Genomic DNA, 15084 nt, shown 5'->3' on the forward strand with positions numbered 1-15084 from the left:
TGTTCTTTGATTTTTTTCAAAGTTGTGAGGTAAATAAACTTCATTTTATTCCAACACTCTTTACAGTCCACAACAACGTAGATAATTTTATATAACACTCCCTGTCAAATGTTTCCCTCCAAGATTCACAACTATTTTCGGTTGTTTTGTTTTTTTCAAAGTTGTTTGGTAAACATCCAAAGTACAGTCCTCGCTCAACAGCTGTGATAATTTTACATAAACCCTCTTCCGCACTAGGACAGGACTGTCCCGGGACAGTCCTGTCCCAAATCTATAACATATAGAATTTAGAGAAATCTTCCGCACCTATTGGGACGGGACAAAACAGTCCCGTTGTGTCCCAAGCCGTTGTGAAATGCTACAAAATCAACGGGACAGGACTGTCCCAGTCCCGTGTTCATATCGTTTGTGATAGTAGAAAAATATAGTAGACTTCCGCACTAGGACAAAAAAGTCCCAGACTTGGCGGCGCCGTGTCAAAATTGAAATGCCTGTCTTTATTTTCTGCATCCTACTACTACTACTACTACTACTACTACTACACTACTACTACTACTACTACTAACTACTACTACTACTACTACTACTACTACTACTACTACTACTACTACTACTACTACTATTTCTACTGTTGCTTCTGCTGCTGCTAATGCCACTAATATATTAATACCTACATCCCTTACATTTTGTATTTATTTTCCAACAATAGTCCACACTTTATTTTAGTTCACTGTCTTCTATAATGCATTACACAGTTCCTTCCGCCTCCCCTCTTTTGACATAATTAAGTACGCACCTTTTATAAATTTCTATTGCTCTGTTTTAATTCGCGCTTCCTCACAAAGTAGCATACAACTTCCTGCCCATCAATGTTTTTGTTTATGCATCTTAACAACGCCACTACTACGTTATCTCATTCGTCTGTAGTTTTTAATTCATCATGTGTTGTTGATGAAGGGGAAACCCGAAACGTCCATTTTATCTGTTTTCGTATATTAAACTGAAGCTTACATTCAATTTCACAGTTATGATTTATTTATTTATTTCAATTCTGAATATAAAAAAGCAAGAACAATTCAAAAAATAATTCTATGTGATGAAACCACGTACAGAAGGCATAGCAACATGAACATTTTCGGCAATTTAAAAACGTATGTTTATAAATATAATTTAATAAGTGTCACACTTTGTGACACAGCAGTAACGTGTCTAAAACCGGTCGCACATCTATTCGGTACCTTGTGGGATCAATTATCTTTATCGTTATTTATTTCGGGAATTTTCAATGAAAATATTTTTAATAAGTCCTTCTGAGCCACTTGGACTCATTGTAAGACAAAATAACTCCTTTAGAGCCTTATAGCCAATGGTGCAGGAGTTATTCCGGTTTCAATAGCGTGAAGGGGACAATTAACGTATTTGTTTGAAAACCTTTGAACAGAACGCTAGTCTATCGCAGATTACTATCCCAGCTTGACAGGTACCCTTTTACACCTGAATGGAGTGAGTAATTGGAGTAAATTTTCTTGCTCTAGAAAGTACAAATTGGCTTCGGTCGGAATCGAACACTGAACCTCTGAGTCCAGAGTACAACGCGCTAACCATGGGCCATCTTGCCTCCTAAGCTTATAAATTCGGAACTTATCCATGTTGCTGTAGCGTTGAGCAGACAGATAACAGTTTAAAATTTAAAAAAATAAAATTCCCTTTATTCATCCCATTGGGAAAATTTTTATTGAGGGTCTATTCCAAGGGAAGACTGGAATAACCCAGGCGTCAGCCGCAATGCAGCGCCGCAAATTGAGCTAGGGCGAGGTATAACCCAGGCGTTAGGCGCAGTGCAGCGCGGCAAATAAAGCTAGGCGAGGTGACTTACTCAAGGCAACACAGCGCATCAGCGGGTGATCGAACTGATGCCTTTCGGGTACGAAGCAAAGACCGTACCACCGAGCCATGCTGACTTTCTATTATCCTCTTGAATGATGCTAGTCCGTCAAGAGATTACTTTCATCAGCGAACTGGTACTCATTTGCACCTGGGTAAAATGAGGTGATTCCAAGAAAGTCATTTTAAGATAAGATCGGAGATCACCATAGAGTCTACGGAATTGACCCTTGAGCAATCTTTGAGTCATTAAAGGATGCACCCAATATTGTTTTCTCTTTCAATTTGTCTTTTTTCCACGTAGTAAAGCAGAGAAATATGCAACCTCTATTTCATCCATTACTACTACTACTACTAGTAGTGGTAGTAGTAGTAGTAGTAGTAGTAGTAGTAGTAGTAGTAGTAGTAGTAGTAGTAGTAGTAGTAGTTGTAGTTGTTGTTGTTGTTGTTGTTGTAGTAGAAGTAGTGGTAGAAGAGGTGGTAGTTGTAGTGGTGGTAGTAGTAGTAGTAGTATTAGTAGTAGTAGTAGTAGTAGTAGTAGTAGTAGTAGTAGTAGTAGTAGTAGTAGTAGTAGTAGTAGTAGTAATAGTAGTAGTAGTAGTAGTAGCAGCAATACTATTACTCTCGCTATAAGAATATTTCATGATTATATAAATCTTATGTAAACAAATCCCATTGTACAGTGTAAAAAATCATTAACGTCATGATTCATAAAATGTGAATTATTAGAGTTGTACCAAGGACTTATTTTTTAAATCATTAATTTATAATTCAAACTATTAAATAACTTATCTATTAATTAGAAGATTTTACATTATTATTATTATCACCATTTTAATTATCATTATTATTTATTATTATTATTATTATTATTATTATTATTATTATTATTATTATTATTATTATTATTATTATTATTTATCATTATTACTATCATTGTTTGCCTTGCTTTATCATTGATTTTATTTACTTGATTTGTTGATGAAAATATTATATTCTTGTATGAGTTATATTGACAATTGCCTACAAATAAACTTTTAAATCTTGTACAAAAAAATAATAAAATAATGCATTCGCGCAGGTGTGTCCCGGGACAGTACTGTCCTAGTGCGGAACCCCTTTTGAATAGAAGTTTTCTCCAGTGGGACAGGACAAATTTGTCCTGGGACAGTTTTGTCCTAGTGCGGAAGGAGTCTAACACTCCATGTCACATGTTTCCCTCCAAGATTCACAACGTCTATTTAATCCAAGCCTCCAACGATAGCCTAATGACTCATTGCCGTCAACAGCTTACCTTTGTCGTGTTATTAGTGTCTATCTATTGTCGGTCTCTTCACGAAATTGACGTGTGATTAATAATTTGATACCGTTTGTGTTGTGTATACAGCCCTGTACTGGACAGCAAATGGGAAGAGAAAGCGAGGAAGACCCAAAGAAAGCTGGCGAAGGACGATGGAGAAAGAATTAAAGGAAGCAGGCCTGTCCTGGATGGAACACAGCCACCGTAAAAGCAGCCGATCGCAAAAAATGGAGATGTCTGGTGGATGCCCTATGTGCCTCAAGACTCGAAGAGGATTACGTAAGTAGTATGTTGTGTATTCTAAAATGGTTTTGGACGATGTAAGACATTGCTTGTTATGAATCGTGTTACTGTTGGTTTGAGACTCCTTGTAAAGAGCTTTGAGTACGTTTAATGGATATTGCGCTGTATAAATAAAAGCTCAAGATTTTTTGATAACCTAAAGTCCTTCAGTCTCAGGTTTGAGAATGTTTGCTGAGATGGGGGTCATTTAAATCGATCAATATATAAAGAAGAGTTTTCTGACCAAATTTGTATGCATGTGTTTTTCGAGAGTACAGCACTAAACTGGTTCAACATCTCAAATCAGTATTCTATTCGTGAATACCTTAATGCTTAACTCACTTAATCCTAGCGACTTTTGCTACTTTTCAAAATTGTAAAAAAAATGTATAAATAATAAGTATGTACATAGGTAGTTTTATTCAACTATCATCAACATGCAAAACTAAAAACATTAGCTTTGATACTACGCTTATAAGGGTCTCAGAAAAAATGTAATAAATAGGCATCGGGGTAAAAGTAACCCGGGTAAACTACGGATATAGTCGGTGTTAGGGTTGAGTGAGTTAACTCTCTCCTTACTGACCATGCTCCGGATTATCCCGAAACGTCATATAAATCCAAAATAAGACTACAAATTTAAAATTCAAACTCAAAAGAAATAAGTACATGATACACACATAACGTCGTTGCAGCCAAAAACGACTTCTACAACACAGCCGCATAGCATTAAGTTCTCATAACACTTTTAAAAAATTAAACATTTTGTGATAAACAAAAGAAATCTGTATAAGAAGAATGTTAGTTTAACGTCACGAATGCGATGCTTTTCCTATAGTTGGTAAAGAGAGGGTTAAAATTGAGTTTGACTTCGGAATTAAAACTTAAATAAATCTATTTTTGAGGACAGAGGTTATTTGTCTTTAACTTCAAACAAACATTTCTTTTTTTTTTTTATTCTCGGGGGTCAGCATGGCTTTGGGGATCAGGGTGACTCAGCGGTACGGTCTTTGCTTCGTACCCGAAAGGTACGGAGTTCGATCATCACGCCGCTGCGCTGTGCGACCTTGAGCAAGTCACCTCGTCCTAGCTCAATTTGCGGCATTGCACTGTGGCTGACGCCTGGGTTATTCCAGTCTTCCCTTGGAATAGAGCTTTTATATAGCGCAATAACCACTAAATGTGCTCAAAGCGCTTTACAAATAGACCCTAAATAAAAATTTCTCCTATGAGATAAATAAAGGAATTTTATTTATTTATTTTATTTTTTACTTTAAACTCAATAATTTTCTTCATTTAATTTATTACGAAATATTACCAGATAGGAGCAGTTGGTTACACATCACAGGCTACCATCACAACTGTATGTCGTACTGACCTTCAATGTCAATTCCCAAAGGCAACAAAGAGAAAGGAACCATGAGCATCTCTTTGCCAAGGGAGAGACTTCTTGGAAGATTCAGAACAAGAACCGACCAAAATCTGTAATAGATATTATATCGGGTTGAACAAGGACGGCATTGTCTGACATGAGGGGTGGGTAACTCTCGTACTTTTTTTAATAGATTGGAATGAGATTACTAGGTTTTTTCCTGGCCCTCGCCTGAGTCCTGGCTGGGAGGGATACAGTCACATGCATAGTTATTGTTTTGGGAGATGATATTTTTTTCTCCTTGTAAATCATCTTTCTGTTATGTATTATTATATTTGTTATTTTGAATGTATAATGCAAGCATTTGAGTGCATTCCTCTTTGTTGGATTTTGTGCTTGTATCGGGATGAGACTCAAACTAAGTACATTGGTGGTATGTTTTTGGAATCTACATCTGATCCCTATTTGATCCCATTTCCCTTAGCCTTACTTTCTCTTGGGTGCTTTAATTGTAATTCTAGAACTTTTTACTATCCCATTTTCTTCCGTTTTACTGGCGCTGATATGACCTTAATGTGTTGCAAGAGCCGTAAAACCTTTAAAAACAAAAAACATAGGGGACCATTTCAGTAAAAAGATTGACTTTTGCTGAAGTAAGAATCGTCAGCGTGATTTATTTGTATCACTCACTCACTCAATCCCATGACCGGATGGTCGTCGGGAGGACTTGCGTGAAGCAGAAGTTACAGTCTTCCTTCATGCCTGGCTGTTGCTAGCCCTATGTAGCAGCTCCGGAACCGACATCTCTGTCCATTCTTTTATATTGTCCAGCCACATCTTCCTTTGGCGCCCTCTTCTGCGCTGGCCTTCGACTGTGCCCTGTAGGACTGTCCTGCTCAGGCTATCGAGTATCGTGTCGAGTATGGTGTCCAAACCAAGTCAGTTTTCTGCGCTTCACAGTCAATACGCATCTGTGTGAGTGTGTCTATGTCAATATTGTATTGTTATAAATGTGTAACCAAATGACAATTTGCCAATTTTTTTAGGACAATAAAGATATATTATTATTATTATATTATTATTATTATTATTATTATTATTATTATTATTTATTATTATTATTATTATTATTATTATTATTATTATTATTATTATTATTATATATTATTATTATGATATTATGTTTTATTATATTATATTATTATTATTATTATTATATTATTATTATTATTATTATTATTATTATTATATATTATTATTATTATTATTATTATTATTATTATTATTATTATTATTATTATTATTATTATATTATTATTATTATTATTATTATTATTATTATTAATTATTTTTATATTTATTATTATTATTATATTATTATATTATTATTATTATTATTATTATTATTATTATATTATTATTATTATTATTATTATTATATCATTATTATATCATTATTATTATTATTATTATTATTATTATTATTATTAATTATATATTTATTATCATATTATTATTATTATTATTATTATTATTATTATTATTATTATTATTATTATTATATTATTATTATATTATTATTATTATTATTATATTATTATTATTTATTATATTATTATTATTATTATTATATATATATTATTATTATTATTTATTATTATTATTATTATTATTATTATTATTATTTTTATTATCATCATCATTATTATTATTATTATTATTATTATTATTATTATTATTATTATCATTATTATTATTATTCTATCATTATTATTATTATTATTTTATTATTATTATTATTATTATCATTATTATTATCATTATTATTATTATTATTATTATTATTATTATTTATTATTATTATCATCATCATCATCATTATTATTATTATTATTATTATTATTATTATTTATTATTATATTATTATTATATTATTATTATATATATTATTATATTATTATTATTATTATTATTATTATTATTATTATTATTATTATTATTATTATTATTATATTATATTATTATTATTATTATTATTATTATTATTATTATTATTATTATATATCATCATCATTATTATTATATTATTATTATTATTATTATTATTATTATTATTATATTATTATTATTATCATTATTATTATTATTATCATTATTATCATTATTTACTATTATTATTATTATTATTATTATATTATTATTATTATTATTATTATTATTATTATTATTACTATTACTATTATTATTATTATTATTATTATTATTAAAAGAGGTTCTTGTGGGCCCGCATTCTCAAAACGTTATTATGTGGGAATGAATCGAACCCAGACTTGAGCTTTTATATTAAAAATAACTTGAGCTTTTTCATAGCGCAATATCCACTAGACGTTCTCAAAACGTTTTACAATGGGTTCCTGACCAACACGTAACAATTAGAATGGGACATGGCGTCTGTTGGGCGATATTGCAATTTTTTTTTTGTCCGGCAGAGACAACGCTGTTAACTGCCAGGTACTCATTTTACACCTGAGTGCGGTAAGGGAATGTGAGTAAAGAGCCTTTTCCAAGGACTCGACTATGCGCCGAGCGAGGCTCGAATCCAGGACCTTCCGATCCGAAAAACGAGTGTCATACCAATACCATTAGACCACATAACCACACAATAAATAAACTTAGAACAACAATAATAAATTGATGTGATATACCTCATTTGAGATTCTGCAATACAAAAAATATATTCATTCTCCACAATAATTCATAGAAGTTAACCCAATTTTCACATTTATACAGTACTGTATCCACTAATGTGCTCAAAGCGCTATAAAAGAGGCCCTCATAAAATGTCGGAATAGGCCGTAGCCATCGTAAACTTATAGCCTGACATTGACCAAAACATTACGTCAAAAGACAAGTCTTTGATCACAAAAGAAAGCAAATCGTGAGTTGTATTCAATAGTTCAACCAATGAAATAACTTGTTTCCTTGAGCCTTACTAACGACAACTCACTAGACGCTACACAAACCTAATAAATGACGTCGAACTATAATAAGTCTAAGAGGGTTCTTGTGTCAGGCGAAATATATTATGCATTGGCTAAGGAGCTCACAACATTGCCATCCGGAAGTATAACGGACCAGCACACAAAACTTTGTTTAACCATGATCGTTTATAGTCAGGTTAATACAGTTAAGTGAGAATGGCTTCAACAGTCATGACGTCACTTTCCTCGTATTGACGCATAGTAACTTAGTAACTGGCTATAAACTATCGGAACAATGGCAGATACCCTTATGAAATATTCTCCGACGAGCATAAAAGTGTATCCAGAGAGAAAAACATTATAAATATGATCATGTTTTGACTTTTATGCATTCTGATCACATATGACACATGAAAAGTTATAGCCAGCATGAAGAATAAAAAGTACCAATTTTCTTTCTTTAGAACCACGGTGCTCACCGTTGCTGGCGACGTGACATCAGACTATTGAATCCAATTACTCATAAACGCGGATGGCAAAAAACAATAACAAAGACATGAGTGACGTCAACTTCGAACTATCTGGCTAAGTTAACGATAGCTTCTGATGAACACCATGATTGAAATCTTGAGTTCTAAGCCAACTGTATAAAATCCCAGTCAAAATATCATGGCCCTGAGTAAGGAGAATGAGTTGGGGTTTTTTTTTTCCCTTCGTACTTGTAAAATGAAAACAAACAAACATTCATTTACTAATTCTAATATACATATTATTCCATCTTTGTTTTAAGTGAAAGCAAAATCTACCAAATTCAGTACTTTGACGGGTGGCCAAAGAATAACTACAAAAACCTTTCAGCAGAGGAATGATATCTCAGTATTGTGGCTTGTTTTAAAAATGTATCGTGTAATTTTGTAATGTTTTTTTCACAAGTAGAAATCATCGAGCCTCCGCCCCATCTCTAAAATACGCTTCAAAATTCATGACGTCACTTCCCTCGTAATGACGCATGGTAACTTAGTAACTGGCTCTGAACTTCGGAACAACGGCGGACACCCTTATGAAATATTTCTCCGACGAGCATAAAAGTGTATCCAGAGGAGAAAAACATTATAAATAAGATCATGTTTTAACTTTTATACATTCTGATCACAAGACATATGAAAAGTTCTAGCCATCATGAAGAAAAAAAGTACCGATTTTCTTTGTTTAGAGCCACGATGACCGCCGTTGCTGGACGACGTGACATCAGACTATCGAATCCAATTGCGAATACATATATGTACTGCGCTCCTTGCAAGGTTCACGGAGTTGGACACAGCTAAGGGACAGAATGTTGATAAACACATTCACCTAACAGATCTAGATAGTTCATGTCGACACAGAAAGCAACTGACAAAGTAGGTCATTAATGGGAAACAACTCAATGAATTATAGACAAATGAATCTTTTTTTACTAACGAAAGAGTGAAAATGGAAAGGCTTCGTATGGGAACAAAACAGACAAGGGACGTTTCGGGTACAAACCCTTCGTCAGCACAACAATACACAAATAAACGTGGAAAACAAATAAAATATAATGAAAAATAACTTGTATCGTCTGTACTCAATGGTGGTTGCAGTATGAATGAAATGTTAGCGTGGCGTGGTAGAGGATAGGGTGAATTTTAATTCAGAAAAGTGAGTGGAGCAGGCACTTATGTTGGTAACAACAAGATATGAAGTGAGTAGAAAAGTGCCAGAAGACAATAGAGAATAAAAATTTTTTTTCGCGGCGGTGGTGGGGTTTGAACCTGCGACCTTATTGGTGCGACAACTCCGCCTGGCGGGTGAGAGCGTGGCTCTACCGTGTGAGCTATCCACGAACACAAAAATATTCGTTTCAAACCCAAAGTCATTTCTAGATCCCTCTCTCACCCACTTCTTGAGATCGCCGATTCGTTCACCACCATCGCGAAATAATTTTGACCAGCAGTTAAGCTTAATAGCCAATATTCTCATCACAAACATATAACATAGAAACGATTGAGACATTGAGTATGCTCCGTGTATGGGTGAATTTTTAATTCAGAAAAGTGAGTGGAGCAGGCACTTATGTTGGTAACAACAAGATATGAAGTGAGTAGAAAAGTGCCAGAAGACAATAGAGAATAAAAATTTTGTTTCGTGGATAGCTCACACGGTAGAGCCACGCTCTCACCTGCCAGGCGGAGTTGTCGTACCAATAAGGTCGCAGGTTCAAACCCCACCACCGCAGCGAAAAAAAATTTTTATTCTCTATTGTCTTCTGGCACTTTTCTACTCACTTCATATCTTGTTGTTACCAACATAAGTGCCTGCTCCACTCACTTTTCTGAATTAAAAATTCACCCCATACACCGGAGCATACTCAATGTCTCAATCGTTTCTATGTTATATGTTTGTGATGAGAATATTGGCTATTAAGCTTAACTGCTGGTCAAAATTATTTCGCGATGGTGGTGAACGAATCGGCGATCTCAAGAAGTGGGTGAGAGAGGGATCTAGAAATGACTTTGGTTTGAAACGAATATTTTTGTGTTCGTGGATAGCTCACACGGTAGAGCCACGCTCTCACCTGCCAGGCGGAGTTGTCGTACCAATAAGGTCGCAGGTTCAAACCCCACCACCGCCGCGAAAAAAATTTTTTATTCTCTATTGTCTTCTGGCACTTTTCTACTCACTTCATATCTTGTTGTAGAGGATAGGGTGCCCCAGGGGGCTGATCTAATTGATAAGCAAAGGTCAGCGTCAGGGAACAGAACTTTCCAGACTATAATGGAAGATAAAAGACATATTGGTAGTAGTAGTAGTAGTAGTAGTAGTAGTAGTAGTAGTAGTAGTAGTAGTAGTAGTAGTAGTAGTAGTAGTAAGTAGTAGTAGTAGTAGTAGTAGTAGTAGTAGTAGTAGTATAGTAGGAGTAGTTGTAGTAGTAGTAGTGGTAGTAGTAGTAGTAGTAGCAGTAGTAGTAGTAGTAGCAGTAGTAGTAGTAGTATAGTAGTAGTAGTAGTAGTAGTAGTAGTAGTAGTATAGTAGTAGTAGTATAGAACGCTGTAGTGGAACAGTAGGGGACGGTGGAGGGGCGAGGTGAAAGGGTCACGGCGGAGTGGTGGGGGGGGGGGTTGTTGGATGAGCGAAGGTCGAATCTTCGCGAAGGAACGATGCGATAGTAAAGTGGAATACACCGATAAATAGATAGATGGATAGACAGATAGATAGGTAGATAGACAGAAAAGAGGGAGAGAAGGGAGAGAGAGATAGAGAAGAAAAAAAATAAATAAAAATAAATAAAAAAATAATAAATAAATAAATAAATAAATAAATAAATAAATAAATAAATAAATAAATAAAAAAAAAAAGGGTGGGGGGGGTTGGTTTGAGGCGACCCGTAAGAGGGGGAGTTAGAGAGAGAGAAGGGGGGTGGGAAAAGGAGAAAGAGAGAGAGAGAGTGGGGACAAAGAAAAAAAAGAAAGAGAGAGGAGAGAGAGCGAGAGAGAAGAGAGAGAGAGAGAGAGAGAGAGAGAGAGAAAGGGGGAGGGCGGTGAGAGAGGGCGAGTAAACAGCCGAGTAAATAGCTGGGTCTATATGTATATTAATGGGTAAAAAAGGGGATGATTGGACACAATGAGAGATAGCTAGAAGGTAGATGACTATGAATCGGTGATAATCATAGATAGATGGGCTAGCTAGATAGTAGATAGATAGATAAATGATAGATAATAGATAGATAGATAGATAGATAGATAAAAGATAGTGATAGGTAGTAGTAGGTGATTGTACTTTTAGTAGTATGAACAGTAGTAGTAGTGGTAGTAGTAGTAGTAGTGGTAGTATATAGTAGTAGTAGTAGTAGTAGTAGTAAGTAGTAGTAGAGTAGTAGTATTTAGTAGTAGTAGTAGTAGTAGTAGTAGAAGTAGTAGTAGTAGTAGTATAGAAGTAGTAAATAGTAGTAGTAGTAGAATAGTAGTAGTATGTAGTATAGTAGAAGTAGTAGTAGTAGCAGCAGCAGTAGCTAAAGTGGCAGAAGTGAGAGCAGCAGTGGTGATGAATATGGGGGAGTTGACATCTAGTGGTGGTCAATTCTGGTGTTGAGTCCGCTTGGAGTCAGCGTTCCCAACAACTTGATCAGGTGAGTTTCCCTACGTCGACGGGCGGAAGTGTCCGAATGGCAAAAACTGAGCACACACACACGCACACACTGTACATCGCAGTGGTCTGGCAGATTGAAGTGTCTGGCCACTGCTGTGTCTGCACAGTTCGATATGTCACGCAAGTGCTGCACGAATCTGTCACCCAGCCTCTTTCCGGTCTCACCAACGTAAGCAATCCCACACAGGAGCACGTAATCGCATAGACTAGATTACGGTCAGTGCAATAAACGGCCGCCTGATGTCCCAAATCTTGTCTGGAAAGCTGACTCTGTCATACTCCCACAGGTGCCCACAAGTCTTGCATCGGGTCGCATACACGATCGGGCCCTTTAGGTCCATCCCTAGTATGGGTTCCAGGCGCTTCTGACAAGGAGATCCCTCAGGTTACGATCCCGTCGATATGCTACCAACGGGGGTTCTGAAAAACTTGTGGGTGTCTTGGGCCCGCCTGGAGGATCCCATAGTTTCTGCAATAGGATGTTTCCCTCACTTGATCGGCATGGGGGTATGCGGAGGACTAAAATGGACGCTGTGTCTCCTGCTTCCGGGCATTGCGAGCCTCATTGCTGCTTCTCTCGACACGAGGCTGGCTTTCCGGACAGCCTTAAGCAAAACCCTTTCGGGATATTCCCTGCCCTAAAAAAATCAGCATGCGATCACGTTGAAGCGCAAATCATCATCTTCCAGACAGAGTCTCCGCAAGCGGAGTATCTGACGAATGGGATGGAGTCTTTGCACTTCACCGGATGGGATGACCGATAGGCGGGTAGCTGTGACTGTCCGTTTCCTTGTAGTGTACATGGTCCGTACTCCCGTGCTGGTCAATACACCTTGATGTCCAAAAAGTTCACCTCAGAGGTTGAAATCTCATAAGTGTACCTAATGGACGGGTGAAGGAGTCCATCGCTAGGATGAACCTTTCAACTGGCTGTGGGTCAATGACGTAATGCCGAAACAGTCGTCAATGTACCTTTTGAACAGCTCGGGGCAGGTCCGCATACTGATAGAAGAAGGTTTCCTCAGGTAGCCCATGAAGAGGTTAGCATATAGGGACCCATCTTGGTCCCATCGCAACACCTGAGATCTGATGGAAAAATACATCATTGAACTCAAAAGTGTTGATGTGAGCACAATTCGGTGAGCCTCACAATGCTGTTGCTGGAAATCCCTGGTAATGGATGACGGTCGAACGAAATGCCTGATGGCACGCAGTCCCGTCAGGATGCGTATGGATGTGTACAGTCCTTCACATCCATGGTGAAAATCAGCCGTGACGTTCATCCTGGAATCGAATTTCGTCAATGACACCAAGACATGGTTAGTGCCTTGATATACGATGGCAGGTGGGAACTATACGTTGAAATACCGCATCAGAACTGCGATACCTTCTCAGGGGCACGAGATAGCCGACACAATCGGCCTTCCAGGTGGAGTGTCAGACATTCCCTGATCTTGTGTATCTTAGGAGCATGTAAAAACAGGATTACCTAGGTCGCTGGGGTCGTGTTTAAGGACCTCTGCCTTCTAGGTAATTCTCCCTGCGATACCAAAGACTGGATTGTCTGGTGGACTCTGTGTTGTTACAAGTGTTGGTCCGAAGTCACTTTTCTCATAAAATATCTGGTCACTCAATTGCCTGTGCCCTCAGCTCTAAGAGCTCAGCGTCCCAAACAACCACGGCCCCTCCTTTATCAGCCGCTTTGATCACTATATCACTACGTGATCTAAGTGATCGTACGGCAGCCCATTCATACGGGTGAGTTAACCTCTTGATAGTGTGGGTCGTAGTGCCTCTATCTGTCTAAGACAAGTCTGGATAAACAGGTCATGTAGGGACTTGCCAGGACTAGGAGTCCAGTTTCTTTTACGTCTGAGAAAGCGGCGAACGATCCTCAGGGTCCGGTCATAGTCATGTCACGTTCATCATCTTTGAAGTGATACTTCAAGCGTAAAATACGCATGAAGCGACGTACACCGACTCAATGCGGACTGGCGGACGTTCTTCGCAGTGGGATGAACTTGAGACCTTTCCTTAAGACCGATTCCTCTGCACTGCTCAACTGGATGGTCGGGGGGACAGAAACCACCAGCCGGTGGTTGTTGTGGTTCCTACTGGGGGGGATAGCTCCAACATTATCCATCACGTGGGTGGGTTCGCTGTGGGTGGGGTGAATTGATCGCTTCCAGACTGGTCCCCGGCTGTTGGAGGGACTCCCAAACCACCAATGGTGACATGGTGGTTATGGGTGCCATTAAACAGTGGGCCAGAGGAAGGTTCAATGGGTGAATCCACCGATGGGAGTGTTGCCGAATGAGAAGGAGGTTATCGTCAAGATGTGTAATCTGTTTGGAAAGAGAGCATCTATTTACTGGTTTTGACATAATTTAAGCATGCATGGTATGTTGATTACATAAATGTATGAATAACCTAATGCTTTGTAAAGTGTATGGTTATGATAAGTACGATGCCTCAAGCAGTGAGGATGTGTCGATTTTTTTGTTTTAAATTTTTGGGTATCTTTTTTTGCGAAGGTTTGCCCCTGGGGGTAAGTCTAAGTCGTTGCATTGCACCCCGGGATTCTAATTCCAGAAACGGGGAAAAAAGGGGGATGGGGTTTAGAGACCCAAAAGAAGGGTGGAAAATGTGAAACAATCCTTTGGGGGCCGTGCGTTTCCTAAGGCAGTAAAAATAAAATTTCAAGTGGCTGCTAGCTCGAGTTTTATAGGGGGGCGTGGGGGGAGTGTACCCCTACTTGAGATAGGGGGATGGGGAAAAGAGGAAAAAAACGTACAAAAGCCCCCTTTAAAAAAAGGGGGCGCAAGAGTTGCGGGGAGGGGATGAGGAAAGGGGGAAAAAAAGGGAAAAAGGGGGCAAAAGGGCAAAAGGATGAGTAAGGAATCAAAATATGGAAAAACTGGAAACCCAAAGTGAATGAGAGAAAGGAAGGGAGGGAAAGACGAGAGGTGGGTAAGAGAAGGTAGGGGTTTGAAAACGTGGGGGGGGTGAAAAATAATGCTGAATGTAAAGGGTAAGGGGGGGGGGGGGGTTTAAGTGTGCTAAAAAGGTAGACTGGTAGGGGAGAAAAAGGGGTAAAA

At 37.4% G+C, this 15084-nt stretch overlaps 1 long non-coding RNA gene across 2 annotated transcripts; it reads left to right on the forward strand.

Moving 5' to 3' along the window:
- Positions 1–3184: 3184 nt before the first annotated feature.
- LOC144975587 (uncharacterized) lies at positions 3185–5848 on the forward strand. 2 transcript variants are annotated; one of them, XR_013645946.1, is made up of 2 exons: positions 3185–3463; positions 4788–5848. It is a non-coding gene; the product is annotated as an uncharacterized LOC144975587 (long non-coding RNA). The 2 variants fall into 2 exon arrangements; XR_013645945.1 differs by having other exon boundaries at positions 4792–5848.
- The last annotated feature ends 9236 nt before the right edge of the window (positions 5849–15084 follow it).

Source organism: Berghia stephanieae, chromosome 6, assembly GCF_034508935.2.
Source record: "Berghia stephanieae isolate SIO BIC M18660-M18661 chromosome 6, UCSD_Bste_1.3, whole genome shotgun sequence".
Taxonomy (NCBI): domain Eukaryota; kingdom Metazoa; phylum Mollusca; class Gastropoda; order Nudibranchia; family Aeolidiidae; genus Berghia; species Berghia stephanieae.